Raw genomic sequence first — 12,944 nt, 5'->3', positions numbered from 1 at the left:
GGTCGTGGTGAATAATCCTTTTAATGTACTGTTGAATCCTATTGGCTAGTATTTTGGCGAGAATTTTTGCATCTGTGTTCATCAAGGATATTGGTCTGTAGTTCTCTTTTTTGATGGGATCCTTGTCTGGTTTGGGGATCAAGGTGATGCTGGCCTCATAAAATGAGTTTGGAAGTTTTCCTTCCGTTTCTATTTTTTGGAACAGTTTCAGGAGAATAGGAATTAGTTCTTCTTTAAATGTTTGGTAGAATTCCCCTGGGAAGCCATCTGGCCCTGGGCTTTTGTTTGTTTGGAGATTTTTGATGACTGTTTCAATCTCCTTACTGGTTATGGGTCTGTTCAGGCTTTCTATTTCTTCCTGGTTCAGTTGTGGTAGTTTATATGTCTCTAGGAATGCATCCATTTCTTCCAGATTGTCAAATTTGTTGGCGTAGAGTTGCTCATAGTATGTTCTTATAATTGTCTGTATTTCTTTGGTGTTCGTTGTGATCTCTCCTCTTTCATTCATGATTTTATTTATTTGGGTCCTTTCTGTTTTCTTTTTGATAAGTCTGGCCAGGGGTTTATCAATCTTATTAATTCTTTCAAAGAACCAGCTCCTAGTTTCGTTGATTTGTTCTATTGTTTTTTTGGTTTCTATTTCATTGATTTCTGCTCTGATCTTTATGATTTCTCTTCTCCTGCTGGGTTTAGGGTTTCTTTCTTGTTCTTTCTCCAGCTCCTTTAGGTGTAGGGTTAGGTTGTGTACCTGAGACCTTTCTTGTTTCTTGAGAAAGGCTTGTACCGCTATATATTTTCCTCTCAGGACTGCCTTTGTTGTGTCCCACAGATTCTGAACCGTTGTGTTTTCATTATCATTTGTTTCCATGAATTTTTTCAGTTCTTCTTTAATTTCCTGGTTGACCCATTCATTCTTTAGAAGGATGCTGTTTAGTCTCCATGTATTTGGGTTCTTTCCAAATTTCCTCTTGTGATTGAGTTCTAGCTTCAGAGCATTGTGGTCTGAAAATATGCAGGGAATGAGCCCAATCTTTTGATAATGGTTGAGGCCTGATTTAGGACCAAGAATGTGATCTATTCTGGAGAATGTTCCATGTGCACTAGAGAAGAATGTGTATTCTGTTGCTTTGGGATGAAATGTTCTGAATATATCTGGTCCAGTGTGTCATTTAAGGCCTTTATTTCCTTGTTGATCTTTTGCTTGGATGATCTGTCCATTTCAGTGAGGGGAGTGTTAAAGTCCCCTACTATTATTGTATTATTGTCGATGTGTTTCTTTGATTTTGTTATTAATTGGTTTATATAGTTGGCTGCTCCCACGTTAGAGGCATAGATATTTAAAATTGTTAGATCTTCTTGTTGGACAGTTCCTTTGAGTATGATATAGTGTCCTTCCTCATCTCTTATTATAGTCTTTGGCTTAAAATCTAATTGATCTGATATAAGGATTGCCACTCCTGCTTTCTTCTGATGTCCATTAGCATGGTAAATTCTTTTCCACCCCCTCACTTTAAACCTGGAGGTGTCTTCGGGTTTAAGATGAGTTTCTTGTAGGCAACATACAGATGGGTTTTGCTTTTTTATCCATTCCGAAACCCTGTGTCTTTTGAATGGGGCATTTAGCCCATTAACATTCAGGGTAACTATTGAGAGATATGAATTTAGTGCCATTGTATTGCCTGTAAGGTGACTGTTATTGTATATTGTGTGTGTTTCTTTCTGATCTACTACTTTTAGGGTCTCTCTTTGCTTAGAGGACCCCTTTCAATATTTCCTGTAGAGCTGGTTTGGTGTTTGCTAATTCTTTCAGTTTTTGTTTGTCCTGGAAGCTTTTAATCTCTCCTTCTATTTTCAATGATAGCCTAGCTGGATATAGTATTCTTGGCTGCATGTTTTTCTCGTTTAGTGCTCTGAATATATCATGCCAGCTCTTTCTGGCCTGCCAGGTCTCTGTGGATAAGTCTGCTGCCAATCTAATATTTTTACCATTGTATGTTACAGACTTCTTTTCCTGGGCTGCTTTCAGGATCTTCTCTTTGTACTTATGCTAAGACTTGTAAATTTTACTATTAGGTGACGGGATGTGGACCTATTCTTATTGATTTTGAGGGGGGTTCTCTGAACCTCCTGGATTTTGATGCTTGTTCCCTTTGCCATATTGGGGAAATTCTCTCCAATAATTCTCTCCAATATACCTTCTGCTCCCCTCTCTGTTTCCTCTTCTTCTGGAATCTCAATTATTCTAATGTTGTTTCGTCTTATGGTGTCACTTATCTCTCGAATTCTCCCCTCGTGGTCCAGTAGCTGTTTGTCCCTCTTTTGCTCAGCTTCTTTATTCTCTGTCATTTGGTCTTCTATATCGCTAATTCTTTCTTCTGCCTCATTTATCCTAGCAGTGAGAGCCTCCATTTTTTATTGCACCTCATTAATAGCTTTTTTGATTTCAACTTGGTTAGATTTTAGTTCTTTTATTTCTCCAGAAAGGGCTTTTATCTCTCCCGAGAGGGTTTCTCTAATATCTTCCATGCCTTTTTCGAGCCCGGCTAGAACCTTGAGAATCGTCATTCTGAACTCTAGGTCTGACATATTACCAATGTCTCTATTGATTAGGTCCCTAGCCTTTGATACTGCTTCTTGTTCTTTTTTTTGTGGTGAATTTTTCCGCCTTGTCATTTTGTCCAGATAAGAGTATATGAAGGAGCAAGTAAAATACTAAAAGTGTGGCAACAACCCCAGGAAAATATGCTTTAGCCAAATCAGAAGAGATCCCAAATTGTGAGGGGGGAGAAAGGGGATAAAAAGAGGTTCAGGAAGAAAAAAAAAAAAAAGAAAGAATTAAAAAAATAAAACCGATAAAGAAAAAATATAAAAAGGAATATATATATTTATATATATATATATATTAGATAAACTATTTAAAAAACGTTAAAACAGAAAACGGTAAAAGTTAAAAAAATTTAGCAGAAGAAGAGAAAAAAAATTGAAAAAGAAAAAAAAATTAAATTAACTGCAAGGCTAAAGAATCATGGGGAGAAAGCCATGAGTTCCGTGCTTTGCTTTCTCCTCCTCTGGAATTCCGCTGCTCTCCTTGGTATTGAAACTGCGCTCCTTGGTAGGTGAACTTGGTCCTGGCTGGGTTTCTAGTTGATCTTCTGGAGGAGGGGCCTGTTGTAGTGATTCTCAAGTGTCTTTGCCCCAGGCGGAGTTGCACCGCCCTTGCCCGGGGCCGGTCTGAGTAATCCGCTCGGGTTTGCTTTCGGGAGCTTTTGTTCCCTGAGCGCTTTCCGTAGAGTTCCAGAGGATGGGAATGAAGATGGCGGCCTCCCGGTCTCCGGCCCGGAGGAGCCGAGAGCCCGGGCCCCGCTCCTCAGTGCGCCCTCAGAGAACAGCGCCCAATTACTCCCGTCACCCTGGCCTCCGGCCGCTCTCCGAGTTGACCGAGCCTGCGACCGGTTCAAGGTAACCCCAAGCTTAGAGCTTACTCCTCGGCTCTGTCCTGTAGCTGGCTTCCCCGTTCTAATACCTGTAAGCTCTGCAACACTCAGATGCCCCCATCCTTCTGTGACCCTGCGGGACCTGAGGCCGCGTTGACCCCGCCTGGGCTTCACCCTGGTTAAGCCTCTGGAGTGATGTCCCTCAGTGGAACAGACTTTTAAAAGTCCTGATTTTGTGCTCCGTTGCTCCGCCGCTTGCCAGGAGCCGGCCCCTCCCCCCGTGGTCTATCTTCCCGTCGCTTTGGATTCACTTCTCTGCCAGTCCTACCTTTCAGAAAGTGGTTGATTTTCTGTTTCTAGAGTTGTTGTTCTTCTTCTCTTCGATCTCGCATTGGATTTGTAGGTGTTTGCAATCTTTAGATAAGCTATTTAGCTGATCTCCTGCTACCTGAAGTAGTCTCAGCCTGCTACTTCTCCGCCATCTTGACTCCTCCCCCTTCCTCTTTTATTTAACAATACAATCATTTGTTTTTAATTGGATTATTTAGTTCATTTCTCTGTAATTACCGGTATATTTAGGTTTAAATGTTAGCCTTGCTTTCTATTTCTCCTTTTGTTTCATACTCCGTTTTATTCTTCTTTCTTCACTTTTTAAAGGTTGGTTTAATGTTTTTCATTATTCCATTTCCCCCTCTATTAACTTGGTATTTGCCCAGTCTTATTATTTTGATGATTAGAGATTACCCTGTCCATCTTCAATTTATCGCAAATCAACTTTACTAGTTGAAGCTATGACTCATTGTTCATTGCTGACATTCACAGTGGTGTGGGTTTCATTCCTAACAGCAGTTCATGTCAATTCATTCTTAGCTTTCATTACTCTCTTTTCACTTGGATGGAGTTGGCCAATGATCTTGTAAGGACCTTAAAAGTGGGAGGGTTTAATGGTGAGAATGGTGGGGTTGGAGATCAAGGGAGATATCAAGGAGGTATCCAATAAACTATTTTTGGTTTTTGGGGTTTTGGTGACATCACCTTCTCTTCTGTCTTCTTAGAATACCTTCTTTTTAGAATTTCTCAGTCTCTGCTTTTTTTTTGTTTGTTTGTTTGTTTTGTTTTTTTGCCACTGACCTTCCTATAAGCTTCCTTCCATCTCAACCTTTCCTCCTCTGTCTCCTGCTGTGTCTTTCTCTAACTTTGTTAGTTTACTGGGTCTCCTGTTATAAAGTGTACCACAAGCTTGGTGGCTTAAAATAAATTTGTTGTCTCACAGTTCTAGAGGCCAGAAGTCTAAACTCAAGGTGTCGGCAAGGCCATACTTCCTCCGAAGGCTCTAGGGAAGAATACTTCCTGCCTTTTTTTTTTTTTCTTAAGTTTAATTTAATTTTTTTTTTGTGTTCCAAAATTCATTGTTTATGCACCACACCCAGAGCTCCATGCAATATGTGCCCTCCTTGAGATGCACCATCAGGCTCACTCAACCTCCCACTTCCCTCCCCTCCAAAACTCTCAGTTTGTTTCTCAGAATCCACAGTCTTTCATGGTTTGTCTCCCCCTCTGATTTCCCCCAACTCACTTCTCCTCTCCATCTCCTAATGTCCTCCATGTTATTCCTTATGCTCCACTGCAATTGCATTACTGGGTATTTACCCCAAAGATACAGATGTAGTGAAAAGAAAGGCCATCTCTACCCCAATGTTCATAACAGCAATGGCCACAGTCACCAAACTGTGGAAAGAACCAAGATGCCCTTCAATGGACGAATGGATAAAGAAGATATGGTCCATATATACAATGGAGTATTATGCCTCCATCAGAAAGGATGAATACCCAACTTTTGTTTCAACATGGATGGGACTGGAGGAGATTATTTTGAGTGAAATAAGTCAAGCAGAGAGAGTCAATTATATGGTTTCCTTGCCTCTTTCTAATGTCTGGTGGTTGCCAACCATCCTTGGCATTCCTTGGCTTGTAGATGTAACACTCCAATCTCTGCCTCTGTGTTTATATCATGCCCTTCTCTTTGTGTCTGTGCATCTTCATGTGGCATTCTACTCTCCTGTGTCTATGCATAAATTTCCCTCTTTTTCTAAGGACGCCAGTCATTGGTTAGGGCCTACCTACTCCAGTATGATCTCATCTTAATTTGATTACATTGGGAAGGATTCTATTCTCAGGTTCCAGGTGGACATGAGTTTGGGGGGACACTACCAAACCCAGTAAAAACTTGCCTTGTATAGCACAGTAAAAGTAGCCCTGGCCCAGAGGTTAAAAGTCACAGATGCTCATTCTGCCTGTGCTACCAAATTTATGGGTACAGATTTTGGAGTTCACAAACAGGGGCTCCAATCTCAGCATTGTCACTTAACCTCACTGTCTCAGTATCTTCCTTTATTAACTGAGAATAATTATACCATCTTTTAGGTGGGGATAAATAAGATAATGATTTTAAATGCTTGGCATAGTGCTTAGTTCATTGTGGGTGCTTTACCAATACTGCTCCCTCTTAGTTTCACCACAGGAAAATTAAGTGGGTTTATTTTCAGAATCCTTTAAGCTTCAAAGTTCTGACAGCTTCTTTGAAACTATTTCTTCTGCCTTACCCATTGCTCTCATCCCTTTCCTCTTTAATGATTTGGGCTCTTCATTCTAGCATTTCTTTTTCCTCACCCAGTCTCCTCCCAGTGTTTTTCTTCCTATTTTTATTCCTTGTGACTGTGATGACAGTCATTCTGTTTGCCCAGGAACATCCCAGTTTATCCCTGTTGTACCAATGTAATTATTGCTAATGTCCCCTCTTACTCTCAAAGCAGCCTGGTTTGGGTGGTGAGTTATATGGTCACCCTACTTAGGGTGCTTAAAGCGCTTAGACCTGGCTTTATCATTGCATGATTCACAATGATGTATTTTCATTGTTTTGTAGGTTTGTCTCTTTGGCAGTAATTGGGAATGATTTTCCGTGTTTCCCCGAAGTCTAGCACATACCTGGAACAAGGGAGGTGCTCATCAATGTTTGTTGGACATGTGGTGTTCTTGAAACCTTGCTTCTTTCAGTCTGTGCATAGCAGGTGATCAATATATAATCTTTATTATTTTTAAAATTTATTTATGGAAAACTTACTTATTTTTTAAAGTTTTTATTTTAATTCCCATTAGTTAATATAAAATATCATATTATTTTCAGAGTATAATTCAGTGATTCATCAATATATAATCTTTAAATGGAAGTAGATTTCTGCCTTTATGAAAGTGAGAAATGAAGCCCCCCAAAACACGGTTCCTCTCTCTGCCTTCCTTTATTTGTGATCATTAGCTCAGAGATCTCATTTTACCTACAGATCTGTGACTCATTTCTTCCTCTTGCCTCACCCCTACCTATTTTGATTCTTTGAAAACTGGAGTTATCCTTTTCAAGACTGCTGTGGGTGCTGTGGTGACCTGCTTTCCAGTTGCTGGGTGCTTTAAGCGAGTGTAGCTCCATGATTAAAATCTCTCCACCGCCCTGAGCTCCTGAGGCTTTCTCTGCTTTGTTGTCTGTTTTAGAAGCACTTTATCTGCCATCTTGTTTGTACCTTGGATGCCACACCCTCTGTAAGTTGCTTCATCTTGTGGTGTGGCTGTGTCTCTACAAGTAAAATTAAATGGCTAATCAAATCAATGATAGGTTCAATTTAGGCTAGAGTAGCTTTTACCCTATTCTTCCCATTGCTGTCAGTTCACTGCCTTAGGGCCCCACTCCTTTTTCTATTTGTGGGTTGGGATCTTTTCCGGGACTTGTCATTTAGTTCAAATGGTGGAAAACATTTCCCTTCTTGAGGAATTATGAAATTGAATCTGCCTGCATGGAGTAAATGAATTCCTTTTCTTGTTGGTGGCTGAAAACCCTTACTTATTCAGCTTACAGCACATACCTACTGAGAATGTACTAAACATAAGTAATGATACTAGTAATTATTCTCTCTAGGAATTCTATAGAGGTGGTGGAACATGCTGCTGAAACTGACTTTCATGAGGACCTGTTGTGAGGAGTGGAGTTGGTGCAGTTTCCTCCTGCAATGACCTTGGACCAACCCCTGCCTCCATTCTGCCAAGCCTTCCTCTCCCAGGCCTTCTCTCCCGAGAGCCAGGCCATTTCTGCCCAGCACAGGACTCCTCCAAGGCATCATCTTTGCTTAGGGACTCCCAGCCAGCCTGGCTTTGACTTTTTTCTGACCTTCCTATTACCCAGCACTCTTTGTTTTCTTCTTTTCTTTCCCAAGAGTCAGGCCTGTATCATAGCCTGAAGACTCTCCGCACTTAATGCTGGTTGCTTCTTCTTTTAATTCTTTATGGGAATTTCTTCTAAGAAAACTCCTGCATGACTCATTTTGTTTTGGGATCTGTTTCTTGGAAGAGTTAAACTGACACAAGTTCCTAAGCTAAGAGCATTGATGAAACATGTACAAATAAATCAGAATACTCTTCATTCCATTTGTCTCTAACGCTGAGTGGTAGGATTAAAGTACAAAAGGAACATGCTGTCTTTTATTTTTTTAAAATTTTAACTCCAGTGTAGTTAATGTACGTGTTCTATTAGTTTCAGGTGTACAATGTGGTGAGTATTCTAAACAATACTCAGTGCTCATGATGGTAAGTGTACTCATAATCCCCTTCACCTATTTCACACATCCCCTCACTTGCCTCCCCTCTGGCAACCCGCAGTTTGTTCTCTAATAGTTAAGAGTCTATTTTTTGTTTTGTCTCTTTCCCCCTGTGTTCATTTGTTTTATTTCTTTTTTTTTTTAAAGATTTTATTTATTTATTTGACAGACAGAGATCACAAGTAGGCAGAAAGGCAGACAGAGGGAGAGGGAGAGGAAGCAGGCTCCCTGCTGAGCAGAGAGCCTGATGCGGGGCTCGATCCCAGGACCCTGGGATCATGACCTGAGCTGAAAGCAGAGGCTTTAACCAACTGAGCCACCCAGGCGCCCCCATTTGTTTTATTTCTTAAATTCCACATATGAGTGAAATCATATGGTATGTCTTTCTCTAGCTAACTTATTTTACTTGACATTATCGGCTCTAGATCCATTCATGTTGTTGCAATGGCAAGATTTCATTCTTTTTTATGGTTGAGTAATATTCCATTGTATTTATAATACAATCTTAGATTAAAGAAAAAGATGCATATGTCCCATAGTATGTCAATTCCTTGAGGGCAGAGACCATGACCAATATAAATTTTTGCTCAGTTTTCAGAACATCTGTCATAAGGTGATAAAGAAAAACACTTATGAGGAGAAAATAGTAGTAGAAGTAGTTGTAATAATAATTTGAAGGCCTTCCTATGCCAGACATTAGGTCCTTTCTATATATCTTTTTCTCATTCTCATAACAACCTCACAAAGAAGATAATGTTATGTTCATTTTGCAGATGAGGAAAATGAAAACAGAGAGGGTAAATAGATTACTCAGGGTCACCCTAGACCTAGTGAGTACTTGCGCCAGGGTTTGGATCCAGGGGTCTCTGATGCTCTGGATTTCCCTTTCTCTCATGCTTAGTCTTAGGGGAGATCTTCAAATTTAGGCCAGGCCTTAATCAGTCTGGGAGATTTGAACAGTGTCACTTGCTAGGGGCTAGACACAGGTTAGATCAGAATCTTGTCCATGGGTTATAAGTTCTAAGCATTTTATGTGGTATCTTTAGAAATGTTGGGGAAAGAAAACTGATGTCTTTCTCCTTATTAGATTCTGTGGTCTAGAATTGCAGAGCAAGGAAGTATCAAAGAGACAAAAGACCTCATATTAGATGATTCTATTTATTTATTTTTTTAAAGATTTTTATTTTTTATTTGACAGACAGAGATCACAAGTAGGCAGAGAGGCAGGCAGTGGGTGGGGGGGAAGCAGGCTCCCTGCTGAGCAGAGAGCCCGATGCAGGACTCTATCCCAGGACCCCGGGATCATGACCTGAGCCAAAGGCAGAGGCTTTAACCCACTGAGCCACCCAGGTGCCCCAAGATGATTCTATTTATTTAGCGTGTCCAGATTAGGCAACTCTGTAGACAGAAAATAGATTAATGGTTTCCAGGGGCTGCTAATGGGTGTGGGGTTTCTTTTTTGGGTGATAAAAATGTTCTGAAATTAGATAGTAGCAATCGTCATAAACTGTTTGAATATATTAAAAACCACTGAATTGTGTATATACTTTAAATGGGCAAATTTTTATGATTTATATCAATAACAATTGTATATATATGTAGCACAGAAATGCTTCCAGACTCTTCAGAAACTCGAATTATAAGTAAGATGAAGCTTCTCACATTACAAATGTTTAATGTTAATCTAAATTATGACTCATGGTTCTTATCTTGTCTTCTGAGAAGCTGAATAGATTTCTTAGTCTAAAATGTGTATATACAAGGGTGCCTGGGTGGCTCAGTCCATTAAGGCTCCGCCTTCAGTTCAGGTCATGATCCTGGGGTCCTGGGATCAAGCCCTGCATCAGGATCCCTGCTCAGTGGGGAGTCTTTCTCCCTCTCCCTCTGTCCTTCCCCATACCCGACCCCGCCACCATGATCACTCTAAAATAAATAATAAAATCTTTAAAAAAAGTGTACGTACAATCCACCCTTTTAGACTATTTTTTGATAAGATTTTATTTATTTGAGAGAGAGATCAGGAGTGGCAGGGAGTGGCAGAGCAAAGCTTAACCAACTGAGCCACCCAGGTGCCCCTCGACTATTCTTTTTCTACATTTCAAAGCAATCTATTAGGATGTGGGTGTCTGAACCAAATGGCCAAATTCTCAACTCTGGTCTTAGTCCTGGATCTAGTTGTCAGACTCAGATGGTACCCCAATGATTACAGCAAACAGGATGACCTAGACAAGACTCCAGTTTTCATAGGTAGAGTTTGAGTAATTTCTGTCCCTTGGTGCCTGACAGGGACATCAATTAAGACATTCCTGAATGTCTATTTGGAACCCAGGAGCTGTAGTTGTGCTGACTGCTAACACTACACACTCAGTTGGCTCCTATAGGTGTGGGAAAGTCCTGTTCTTGGCAAAAGGCAGAGAAGCTTTGACCCTCCCTGTAATTCCCTTGTGACACTAGGTGTGGGATGCCGCTGCAGGGCTGGGCTCCAGACGATCTTTCCACCTATGTTCCCCCCCTTAACTCTGACAGCCAGTTGCTCTAAAATTCTGGAATGCATTGGTTGTATTATTTGTCTCAATTTTTTTTCTTTTTTTCTTTTTTTTTAGCAGAAGATGAGGTTAATGACAGTGGATCCAGATGTGCCTGTGTGGGAAGGGAGTTTGAAAGGATCTTATAAATCATTATGTCTAACAGAGTTAGGGACAGGAGGTGATATAGGCAATTCATGGCAGAGTTGGAACTAATATGGGTCTTTAAATTCCTAGACTAAGATTCTATTTTACTTTGACCACTCATAAGTAACTATGTGGTGAGAGAAGTGGAAACCAAAAGAAATAGCACATAGATTGATTTATGAACTCAGAATCTTTTGCTGTGCTATGTTACATATGTAGCAACTCCCCAATCTGGCCCCTATATTTCTTTCTTCTACCTTTCTCTCTAGGGTATTTTCTAGATGTTTTGGGTATAAGTTTCCAAACATTTTGGAGGTAGAACCCCATAATTCAATTCATTTTATCTCTAGTCTATCCACAAACATTTTATGAGCATGTTTCTAAGCATTGTGGGGGTATTTGGGAGGTAAAAGGTAAGGAAGACTACAGCCCATACTTGCGGTACTTGCACTCTAAAGGAGGAAACAAGCATAAACATAAATATACAGGGAATAGTTTCATAGTTGATAAGCAGAAGTATATCTAAGATAGTGAGAAGAGAAGACAGAGAGAGTAACTTCAGGGGGTGAAGTGTCAAGGCAAGGAGATGGGGGTAGGCTTTATAGAGGACGTGACACCTAGGTTGGAATTTGAAGAACAACAATTAGAAAAAAAAAAAACACAACCTTTACATGTTTTATTTCATGCTTCTACTCAGGTACTAATTAATAAAGTTAGCATAACAAAATTGTATTGCAAATGTTTCTGGAAGAAACAGAGACAGTACAAGTTGGAACATAGGTTTCATATGGAATAGCTCACTAGGAATGTTTAGGACTTGGCTCAGAGACTGTTTAAGTAACATACCACTATTGAGAAGGCTAATGGCAAGCACTGTTGTCCCTGTAGCCAGAAAAAAGATGGGTATGCCTATAAAGGTTAGTCCAAAGGTAGTAACAATATTATTAATATACCTGTTTTTAGCATTTATCATGTAATTCACTTTGAGTAAGTTACAAGCATCATGTTATTTCTCATAATAACCATATAAAATAGGTTCCAGTGGAGAAACAAGCTATATCTAAGTAGAGAGGTTAAATAATGTCAGAGACCTAGAAATAATTGAGCCAGAATTTGAACTCAGGAGTGTCTAACTCTAGGGACTGAACTCTTGATGCCTACCTTGTGTCATGGTGAGAACAGATTTGGAATGTGAACCAGAATTCACCTGAATCCTTTAGATCTGCCCCCAGAGAAGTGCTAGCTATGAGAACGTGCAATGTACATGGGATTGAACTGCTCAATGAGTTACTTGCTGAATTCCTGCAAAGTGCTTAAGACTGTGTGAAGCCCCCTTTAAGGAAGGCAGAAAAATTTGAGCTTAAACCCTGGAGGATAAAAACTAGAGGATAGAAAATGAGGTCCTAAGAGAGTAAGTGCCATGGTCAAGGTCACATCACTGGAAAGCAAGACCCAAAACTTGAACACAGGATTTTTTTTTTAAAGATTTTATTTTTAAGTAACCTCTACATCTATCATGGGGCTCAGACCCACAACTCCAAGATCAAGTTGCATGTTCTACCAACTGAGCCAGTCAGGCACCCCACTAAACACAGTACTTTTAACATTGGAACCAGTGCTCTTTCTTCCACAATCCTTCTAGGCAGATTTTGGCATTCATACATAGAAGAGTTAGATCCTACAGGACTAGAACCTGAACAAACATCTTACACAATTTTTAGGGTCAAGGTTTCATTGTATTTCTCTGTGACTTGGGATATCTTATTCCTAACGTCTACCAATGGTGCCAGAAACAAGCTGTTTTGAGACTGTGAGCCAGAAGGACTTCCAAGTCCCTTTTGATGTGACTTCTTACCCTCTTTTCTATTATTCTTCAACTCTGACCCATGAGCTACTTGATATATATTTTTTTCTTTTCAGCGTAACAGTATTCATTGTTTTTGCACCACACCCAGTGCTCCATGCAATCCGTGCCCTCTCTAATACCCACCATCTGGTTCCCCCAACCTCCCACCCCCCGCCCCTTCAAAACCCTCAGATTGTTTTTCAGAGTCCATAGTCTCTCTTGGTTCACCTCCCCTTCCAATTTCCCTCTTTGGAAAACAGTGTGGAGATTCCTCAAGAAATTAAAATTAGAGCTTCCCTATGACCCTGCAATTGCACTACTGGGTATTTACCCCAAAGATACAGATGTAGTT

Source organism: Enhydra lutris, unplaced genomic scaffold (assembly GCF_002288905.1).
Source record: "Enhydra lutris kenyoni isolate GAN:26980312 unplaced genomic scaffold, ASM228890v2 scaffoldscaffold2, whole genome shotgun sequence".
NCBI classification, from domain to species: Eukaryota; Metazoa; Chordata; class Mammalia; order Carnivora; family Mustelidae; genus Enhydra; species Enhydra lutris.
The sequence above is the reverse complement of the archived record's forward strand: the minus strand, read 5'-3'. Positions refer to the sequence as shown.